This window comes from Portunus trituberculatus, chromosome 11, assembly GCF_017591435.1.
Source record: "Portunus trituberculatus isolate SZX2019 chromosome 11, ASM1759143v1, whole genome shotgun sequence".
NCBI lineage: Eukaryota > Metazoa > Arthropoda > Malacostraca > Decapoda > Portunidae > Portunus > Portunus trituberculatus.
This window is the reverse complement of record NC_059265.1, coordinates 845,632-856,261: the sequence shown is the minus strand read 5'-3', so window position 1 is coordinate 856,261 and position 10,630 is coordinate 845,632. Positions and strand designations below refer to the sequence as shown.

At 42.0% G+C, this 10,630-nt stretch overlaps 1 long non-coding RNA gene across 1 annotated transcript; it reads right to left on the bottom strand.

Moving 5' to 3' along the window:
- Positions 1-311: 311 nt before the first annotated feature.
- Positions 312-3,494, bottom strand: LOC123502327. The gene is made up of 4 exons (XR_006673943.1): positions 3,360-3,494; positions 2,913-3,135; positions 2,592-2,768; positions 312-353 (listed from the first exon to the last, which is right to left on the bottom strand). It is a non-coding gene; the product is annotated as an uncharacterized LOC123502327 (long non-coding RNA).
- Between the last annotated feature and the right edge of the window lie 7,136 nt (positions 3,495-10,630).

Below are 10,630 nucleotides of genomic sequence, written 5' to 3'. Positions count from 1 at the left end.
TATTACAATGCTATGCATAACTTCTAAATATTACCGTTTTCTGCTGGTGTAGATAAGGCATTGCAAAAAACCATACCCGCTACATATCTACAACTGTCTACAAATTCTACAAATTTATCAACCCAATCTACAAATGGTCAATGAAATACACTACACCAGTGATGAAGATCTGTGGCCAACCTTCAGAACTTCATTGGTACGTCTCCAATTATCACCCTTTTCTTCTCCTCTTCCTTTTTCCTCCTCTTGTTCCTTTGGCAACACCGGCAGTAGTAGCAGTCTGGTGTCCGTTGTATGTCATGCACGCTCTCCAAAAACTTGCCTCACTTCTTTCTCGTTAGTAGTACTGAATCCTGGAACAAGAGATGGAATAATATTGAAATGGCGTCCTCCTCAATGCCTGTTGTCTTGTAGTACAGAGGGTTGAGGAATGGATTGTGGATGATGTAACGATAAGTATGGTATATTAAGGAGAGCCAAGGTGGATCGGGTTTGCGTGGGTGGCTCTGTAGGCCTAAGGAGGAAAACTGCCGTACCAAACGCATAATTAATACGAGCGGAGGAACTTTATGAGTAGGGATTTTGGAATGTTGTGCATGGTAGAAATATTAGTGTTAGCATGAAGTGTACTACACCATGTATAAAGAGGAATAGAGTAAGAAAGGCAGGGTATTTAACATTGCGTGAATTGGCACGCGGGGCAGTAGATTTGAGTGGGGGGCAGGAAAGGACGCGATCTCGGATGAAGGGAGTGAGTGGCACTCTCTACTCGGACATTGGTGGGGTGTGGACGCGTCACGGTGAGCGAGGGTCTCTGATCAGGTGGGTAATGTGATCAGGGCAGCGGAGTTTTCGTGGTAATATAATCGAGGGTGTCATTATGTGGAGTTAAGTGGTGTATTCAAGTGGGGAGAGAGTGTTGAGGGTGCCTCTCGTGTTTCTCTGTTATTGGTTCAGAGTGCCGCGTCACTTTCATCGTTTTTTGTTCGAATGTACTTTACTTTATTTGATATATATGTAAAATTGACTTGGAAGAGAGTTTTCCTTCAATGAAAATCCCAGCCCGTGTGGTACAATGATAACACGTCGACGAATGATGAGTGATGAGCAGAGGACTTGTCCCGAGTTTTTTTTTTTCATGTAGGAAGAGCGCCAGCCAAGGGCAAGAAACAAAGAAAAGATAAAAAAAAAAGGCCCACTTGAGTGCTGACTCTCTAAAAAGTGGAAAAGCGTCAGATAAAACAAGGGAGGAAATGCCTCGATATCTCTCTCTTCAAAGAAGACAAGTCGCAGGAATTCAGAAATACAGATGCAAGTAGGGAGTTCCAGATTTTACCAATTAAAAGGATGAATGATTGAGAGTACTGGTTAACTCTTGCGTTGGTAAGTTGGACACAATAGGGATGAGAAGAAAGCCTTGTAAAGCGAGGCCGCAGGACGAGGGGAGGCATGAAGATAGCAAGATCTGTAGAACAGTTAGCATGAAAATAACGATAAAAGAGAAGGAGATTCAACATTTCGGCGGTGAAAAAGAGGCTGAAGATAGTTAGTCAGAGAAGGGGAGTTGATGAGACGAAAAGCTTTTAATTCCACCCTATCTAGTAAAACTTTGTAACTGAAACCCCCCAAACATGCGAAGAGTTCTCCATACACGTGCAGATAAGGCTCTTATACAGAGTAAGCAATTGAAGGGGAAGAGAAACTGGCGGAGATGCCTCAGAACGCGCAACTTTAAAGAAGCTGTTTTTAGCAAGAGATGAGATGTGAAGTTTCCAGTTAAGATTATGAGTAAAGGACAGACCAAGGATATTCATTGTGGAAGAGGGAGACAGTTGAGTGTCACTGAAGAAGAGGAGGATACCTTTCTGAAAGGTTGTATCGAGTTGATAGATCGAGGAATTGAGTTTTTGAGGCATTGAAAACTATAAGATTTTCTCTGCCCCAATCGGAAATCTTAGAAAGATCGGAAGTCAGGCGTTCTTTGGCATCCCTGCGTGATCATTTGACTTCCTGACGGATTGGTCGTCTCTGAAAGGACGTGGAAAGATGTAGGGTGGTATCATCAGCGTAGGAGTAGATAGGACAAGTTTGGTTAATTAATGAATAATAGAAAGAGAGAGGGTGACAAGACAGAACCCTGAGGAACTCCATTATTAATAAATTTAGAAGAACAGTGGCCGTCTACCACAACAGCAATAGAACAGTCAGAAAGGAAACTTAAGATAAAGTTGCAGATAAAAGTATAGAAGCCGTAAGAGGGTAGTTTGGAAATCAAAGCTTTATGCCAACCTCTATCAAAAGCCTTTGATATGTCTAACACTAGAGCAAAACTTTCACCGAAATCTCTAAAAGAAGTTACTTTCCTCTCTTGGTCTACACTCTCCTCTTTTAAATTCTCTATGCATATGTACACGGTATATTCCTATCACAACTTCTACATATCACGGTTTTCTGCTGGTGTACATAAGGCATGGCAAAAAACCTTACCCACTTCACATCTACAACTGTCTACAAAATCTGCAAATTTATCCACCTAATATACAAATGATCAATGAAATACACTACACCAGTAATGAAGATTTGTGGCCAACCTGCAGAACTTCATTGGTACGTCTCCAAGAATCACTCTCTTGTTCCTCATCTTCTTCCTCCTCCTCCTCTGCCTCCTCTTGTTCCTTTGGCTACACCGGCAGTAGCAGTCTGTTGTCTGTTGTACGTCTTGCACGCTCACTCCAAACACTTCCCTCACTTCTTTAGCGTTAGTAGTACTGATTCCCGGAACAATAGACAGAACAACATTGAAATGGCGTCAACATTATTAAGTCCTGAAAAATAAATAACAAGAAAGTACAAAACCTTTTAAAATGAGACACGAGGAGATAAAAGGGTAATGTACAAACCACAATACTCACATCATGGTCACTCAACACTTTATTCTGGGCTTGCTTCAGTGTTGTCATACAACTGTGGGAAGAATGTAATGCTGTCCCGTTCAATAGTGCATGCAGCCGCTCACTCCCTTTTCTTGTCCTCCTGTCCTACCTGTTGTCTTGTGGTACACTGGTTGGGTTGGGGAAGCTTGCGTGGATGATAACACGTCGACGTATCTTCAGAAACTTGACAAGCATCTGTACACTTAAAATGATGCAGGTGAGATTAAAAAAAAAAAGTATGAAGTATGAGTCAGCTAACTTTATAGTAATGGAATATTCTCAGTGTGTCAAGAACAATTTAGAATTGTTTAAAGTTTGGAAGAATTTCACCCACTGCTTAATTACGCCATCTTTGCCACAGCACAGCCACAACACAACCAGAGCAAGAACCCACAGTATAAAGAAGTAAAAAACTATTTGACTTACCCCAACAGCTAGGCAAAGAACCCCAAGGGAGCCCAGCACAACACCCACCACGGTGCCAGCTTGGGGAGTTGACACTTCAATGACCGCCTTCTCATAACCGTTACTGCTGCTGGGCGGATCGAATACTGCTGAGGGATGGTCCACAGGAGAAGATCTGGGCGACTCCACGCACTCGTCAATGTCTGAGGGTGGAGAATTACGCTCTCAGAAACACAGATTTACTACAACTTAACGATAGATTTACACGCATTCCAGGAACACATTCAACAATACGTTGAGGAAAACTACAAAAATTATATCAGTACTCATGACAAATGCATATGGCAAGATTAAATTATACTTAATCATAAAGAACAACCTATCCATAAATCGCTGATCTTAGTAATACTCGTGAGACAAAATGCATGTTGATGTATGCCAACAATAACAAAAGTACCCTTGAACACCACACTAACTTCTTTAGGCTGCTGCTAAATGAAGAGGTGAAAGACTGACAAGTTTAAGAAGACAGACCATAGAGTGACATTGACAGTTCAGGGAGGCCTCACCTTCATACTTGAACTTTCTGACACGAGTCTGTACACTGCATGGCCGGCACTGGCAGTAGTATGACTCTCGAGTGTTGATGTAAACAGGCTCACACACACCCGATATTCTTCTCCCGGCACTCCTCAATCCCACACAGCTGCACAAACTCATCCTGCCACAAGAAAGGCATTTGCTTCAGTACTGTCAAGTTGTGATTTTGTATTGTACTGTATACAATTTAAGAAAATCTGCAACTTTTATATGAAACAAAGGAGTTCAGGGTATGAGTTAAGCCTTATGTCAGATACTGACAAAAGCAAGGCCTTCTCCTCACCTCTCCGTTACTGCAGCAATCATTGATGCTGTCACATATGCGCTGGTTCGGGATGCAACTGCCAGCACTGTGGGAGAACTGACTGACTGACTGACTGCCAGATTGTTGTTGCTCTTCCGTGCGGGGGTCGTCTGCAGCTCTGCCACTATTGCACTCTGTGAGTGAAATGCTGGATTTGTATTTCAACATCACTATTATTCATGGTTTAGACTATCATAAGGTAAATTTAGATTGACTAGATGGTGTTTTAAGAGAGAGAAACCCTAGCAGTAAGTTACCACAATGCTGTTCATCTTAGCTCTCCGTGTTTCCTTAAATTACAAGTAACCGACAAACAACAAAATTTACACTCCCACACAGACAGTCAAAGGTCCTTATTAATGTTATCTACAATAAGCAAGGTTGCTCAATTTCATCCACCTCTATATACATTGCGAATCGCATTAGATATTTGTCATTATTTTCATCTTAATGTTTTCCGGTTTATGTACTGTGAATTAACCCCACCCACACACAAACCTACCCACTAAATTATCACTTCCAAATTGTCGATCGTGCTTACAAAATACAAAAACAATTGTTCAGTTTACTGTCCATATCAATTTGGAACACTGCCGAACCTGTTATATTGGTCAACAATTTGAAATCATTGAACTTAGCTTTGTCAAATCCCCTTGGATACTGCCAACATGAAAAACCTCATAGTACCAATAAACGCACTTACAATTCACTACAAGGACACAGTATGCACCAATTCTGACACCACACCACAAAACACACCATACACAACTGACACACACACAAACAACTTAAATCACCCAAAACTAACCCAAAACACCCTGCAACACCTCAAAATATAAAAAGCTCACCCAAAACACATTACACACACACTAGTTACCAATATCATCCCTAGACACACACACACACACACACACACACACACACACACACACACACACACAGTGAACACCAATACACTACACTAGCTAAGCTTGCTCTCGACGCGGCGCCGAAGCCCCCTCACCTCCTGAGGCTAAGGCTTGATTCACACTATCGCTAAGTTCTCGCTTCGTTCTTGCTATGCTCTGGTTCCGCTCTCGCTCTGGTCAAGGTCCTGGTGCATTCACATGTACGGTCTGCTCTCGCTCCGCTATCGGTCCCATACCTTCCTCTCCTTCAACACTAGTGGAAGTCACACCACCAGTGACGGAGGATGAGTGATATAACACCCACTCAGGGGTGTTAGGCAAGGGTGTTTCCTTGTGGTGTATTGCTACTAGGCCAGGTTATCGAGACTCGTTCTTTCTTTTGGTGTTTTACTTGTCCCATGTGAACACGAACGTGCGTGCGAACGGCATTAGCAACATATTCACCATCTCAAACAGAATTAAAAAAAAAAAAATAAATAAATAAAATCATTAACAAGTACATAACAAACAAATAGACGAGTAGCTAACTAATATTACATGAGGGAAAAACAAAACAAAAAAACACAAAATACAAAATACAGTTACACTCCTATGCTTTCACAAACACAACAAGCACTCTTACCAATCTCTGGCGTTCATGTGGTGTAAAGAATGGTCCCTGGTATATATCCAAACTGGTATAAAGGGATATGCACAGCTGCTTCACCACCGACAGACTGCCGGCTTTACCTCCCTCCTTGCCCTAGCTACCCTCGGTCCACCGCTGGTGGCAATACACTTGTCCTATTTAAGGAGTTCACACTCGTTATCCCTAAGCAGTTCACACTCGTTACTCCTAAGCAGTTCATACTCGTTACTCCTAAGCAGTTACAAGCCATACAGATGTCACTGTAAGCCTAGCCCCACGTCACCTCATCAAACAGAGCAGGTCAGAATATATGCAAGAAGGGACAGGCGTGAGAACCTGCTGACGTAACGCGTCGTCAAAGAACGGTAGTAGGTAGTAGTAGTAGTAGTAGTAGTAGTAGTAGTAGAAGAAGAAGAAGAAGAAGAAGAAGAAGAAGAAGAAGAAGAAGAAGAAGAAGAAGAAGAAGAAGAAGAAGAAGAAGAAGAAGAAGAGAGAAGAAGAGAAGAAGAAGAAGAGAGAGAAGAGAGAGAGAGAGAGAGAGAGAGAGAGAGAGAGAGAGAGAGAGAGAGAGAGCAAACAAATCTTAACAGAAAACAAGAACAACAACAAAAACCACAACTTACTTTACTCCTATATCCAGGGCAGAACACGGAGATACAGGCTTGCCCGAATTTTGTGAACAGCGGCGGGCAGTCAGCGTGGTGCAAGGTGTGGGTAACCTGCGCCGTGAATTGACCGCCCACAGCCTCCGCCACGTCCACCTCATTCTGCTTGACGTCACCTGGAAACGAAGCGGGTAATCAATAATGGACAGTTGTTATAAGGGCCCATTGACACGGAGCTAGCCTGTTGATGGCCTCAAAACATACTGAAAAATCCTCGTATAGACCTAATTCACTCTTACACACACCCACCAAAACCACACACCCAAACCTGCTTAAAAAACTCAATAACATCCCAAAACACACTAAAAAAAACCATGGAACAGCTTAAAATACCTCCAAACACACAAAACTCACTAGAAACACCCAATATTTACTGAAATAACCACCCCACACACCCAAAAGACCACTAACACACACACCTCACCATGTATAAGACTCGAAATAAACCCAAACCCCACTCAGAACACCAACTAACCCCTAAAAGTTGTCCCAAACCACACTCAACATATGCTAATACTCACACACACCTAAATCCACACACTTAGGATACGTAAAATATATGTAAAAGATCTAACACACACTGAAAATACACGAAATGAACCCCCTAAACATACTTATAACACTCCAAACATCCTGCAACAGTAATGAACAAGCTTAAAACAAAGCAAATCTATCCCAAAAACCAATAGTATGCATTATAAACAACGTTAGGATTAAAAAGGACACTTGCCTAAATATTACACCTTGGCTCCTTCTCCTATTCCTTCTCTATTTCTCATTTCTTCTTCGTCCTCGTCCATATTTTCTCCGTCTTCTTCCTCCTATTCCTTCCATCTACACGTCTGAGCCTAGAAAGACATCAAAATGTTAAATATTAGACAAAATATTTAGGAAATGAAGGGTGACTTAAGTATTGTAGCTTTGCTGCTGCTCCTCTTCCTCCTCCATTTCTCCTTTCTTTCTCCCTATATTCCTTTATTTCTCCTTTCTTCCTCCTCCTGCTACAATTATCTACACACCTAAACCTCGAAACACGGGAAAACACGTAGAAATCACTAGATATTAGGCAAAATATCGACGAACTGCGGATTTGGAAAAGCGGCGCCAGCCTGGGGCTATGCTGGTCATCGGAAAGAGAACGGAAAGGGAGGACTCGGCTAAATTACGTAAATCATTTGATTTCAAAAATGACTTTTAGAAAAAACGAAGCCACGGCCAAATGCTTGTTATTTTATGACGTGATAAATACTTAAACTAATTTTGAAAATATCAAAATATCTCCAGCTTAACTGGTTTTTAAAAAAGGTCTAAATTAAGTACGTTAAAAGTACAAAAACATTTTAACCCATAAATCTCTTAAAACGTCCTGTAAAGTCAAGCCATTTTCACTTGGCTAGTATTTTATCACACTTCTGGGACTCTGAGCTATCTTTTAGGGAATTCTACAGCGAGTTAGACCGAGAAGCAGAAACGTGAGCAAATAAAATAATGAAATATAAGAGCTTTTTACAACAGCCCCAAACACCATTTCAAAGTCCACATATTTCACTCATTAGATTGATTTCACACTTAAAAGAGGACAGGCACTCTTTTGTTACCATAAAGGACCACTTATACCTTGAAATGAAAAAGCCCAAAACTCCAAGTGGGAAATTTTGAGCGTTAAAAAGCCTTTAACATACGCCATAAAACACCACTAAACGCCACATATTTACCCAGCACAGGCGCGGAACACACTTCAAACACGACGAAACATTTATAGAAACCATAAAAACATACCATGGAAGCGCAATATTACCGTCAGGAAATATTCGAAAAAAAAGTATTTGACCCAGCAGGCTGACGATAGAAGGGTGATGGCGTGGGTAAGGTGATGGCTAGGGGACCGCCGGGGGGAGGCGTCCCGGAGAAAACCCCGGGAACAGTGGCGGCAGGACATCCATATATAGTCTTTATCATCTCACCAAACTAAAATTAAGCCACAGAGAGAAATTTTGACTAGATTATATGAAATGTTAGACTGGTGGCTGCATTCTGACACATGTTTGGCCTATGGTAGATGAAGGAAACAAATATGAGAGGGTAATACAGACAGACGCCTTGCTCTTTTTGATGGTCCTTATACCATTACTTTAAAATATTTGCGTACTGGTTTCACTCTCATATGTAAAGAAAACCTAACCTTAACTGAATAGCCTTATAAATACCTTTAATAGACGAAGATTAGGCAGTGTGGAGTGTTGGGGTGAAGGCTTGCTGCTGGTGGTTGGTGCTTCTTGAAAACTGTCGGTAATATAGCAACACTTCACTTTATTTGGGTGTGTGTGTGTGTGTGTGTGTGTGTGTGTGTGTGTGTGTGTGGTATGGGTGTGGGTGTGGGTGTGCATGGGTCAGTATAGCCCACCGCCACAACTGTGTTCACCACCACCACCGCTAAAAGCCTACTGCCGTAGCAAAATGTTTCTGTGAAGACAGGACGCATGTATATATGTTTATGATAACTATCTGTTACTAAATCTCTTATTAATGAGACGCTATGCTTATACAAATACCACATGTCGATTTATTGGTTATTGTGACATCTTCCTCTTCGTTATCGTGTCCAGCTTTTGTTATTTGTCAAAGAAGGAAATATTAAATTGTATCTTGTTGTACAGCGAGTGTTGGCAACTCCCGCGAGGCAATAAACAAAGTGCTTAAAAGGCAGACTGTACTATTTTTCTCATTCTCTATTTCTACCGCCTGATATACGAGTATTTCTGACAATAAACCAAGGTGACAGGATACTAAGTAGAGCAATATAGACTTTTTCTATCTACATACACATCTATATTATTATTTATATACGAATTCATTGACTCATCTATCTGCCTGCCTATCCATCTATCTGTTTGTTTGTCCAACTGTCCATTTCCATATCTATCAACCCATCAAATTACCCGCTCATCCATCTATCTTCACACAAGCATATAAATACCACCACCGCCACTACCACCACCACCACCACAACCACTGCCAGTTCCCGCATCTGCCCATTCAGTCAGTTAGCCAAATAGTCAGTCAGCTAGATAGTCAGTCATTTAGTTAGTAGTTTATTCATTTAATCAGTCAGTCAGTCAGTCAGTCAGTCAGTCCAAATATCAGTCAGTCAGTGAATCTATTAGTTAGACAGGCAATCTATCCATCAATCCGTCAATCTTTCAGCCAGTCAATCAATCAATATTCACGATGCAAAACAAGCAAACACACCACCAATAGTTACCACCACAATCACCACCAATACACACAGCACACTGACATCATCAACACGAACACTTTCTAAAGGTGTGTACACACTTACTGAATTTCCACGCATCGTTTCATCGTTGCGTATCACACTGTGATACAATATCATGCAACAGGGTATTGTACCCATTTTTGCCTATCCGCGTGGTGTATCATCGTTGAGTGATGCAACAGTGTCATTCAGTTTCTTCCTGACAGTAGCCATGAGTGCAAATGTGCAGTTGTCTGTGGCCACACACAACTGATTTTGAGTTTGTCTGCAATTGGGGTCAAAATTGCAAAAAATATTCATGCCCGTCCACGACAACACTGAACATGCAACGCGACGATCCCACGCTCCTCGTCCACACACACACACACACACACACACACACACGAAGGTTAGTGAGTTGTGTATCATTCCTTTGAGTTAACGCCAAAAGACCGAAAAATGACGGATCGAACCCGTTACGTAACATTGTGTCATATTTTGACACGCAACGGTGAAGCACTACCCTGTCAACACTGCTACGCAACGGTGATCCGATACGTGGAAATGCAACAAGTGTGTACACGCCTTAATTAAAACACAAACAATATTCATACACAGTGTTAAACCCGCAACCCCGACCACCGCCCCTCCACCGCTCGTCTGGTCCCACGGCACGCAGGGTGGCCAGCCAGACAGCCGAGGTGACTCTGGGCGGCGGACTAACCTTCTTTCAAGACGTGTTTGTGTCCATGGTGGAGGAATGAACTGATGGTGGTGGTGGTGGTGGTGGTGGAGGACAGGATTCAGGCAGGAGAGTGAGAGAGTGCGTGAGTGAGTGAGTAAGTGAACAAGTGAGTGAGAGAGAGGACAGGAAAGAATAGAAGAAAGAGGAAAAATAAGAATATCTTATCAGAGCACATATTCTCTCCCT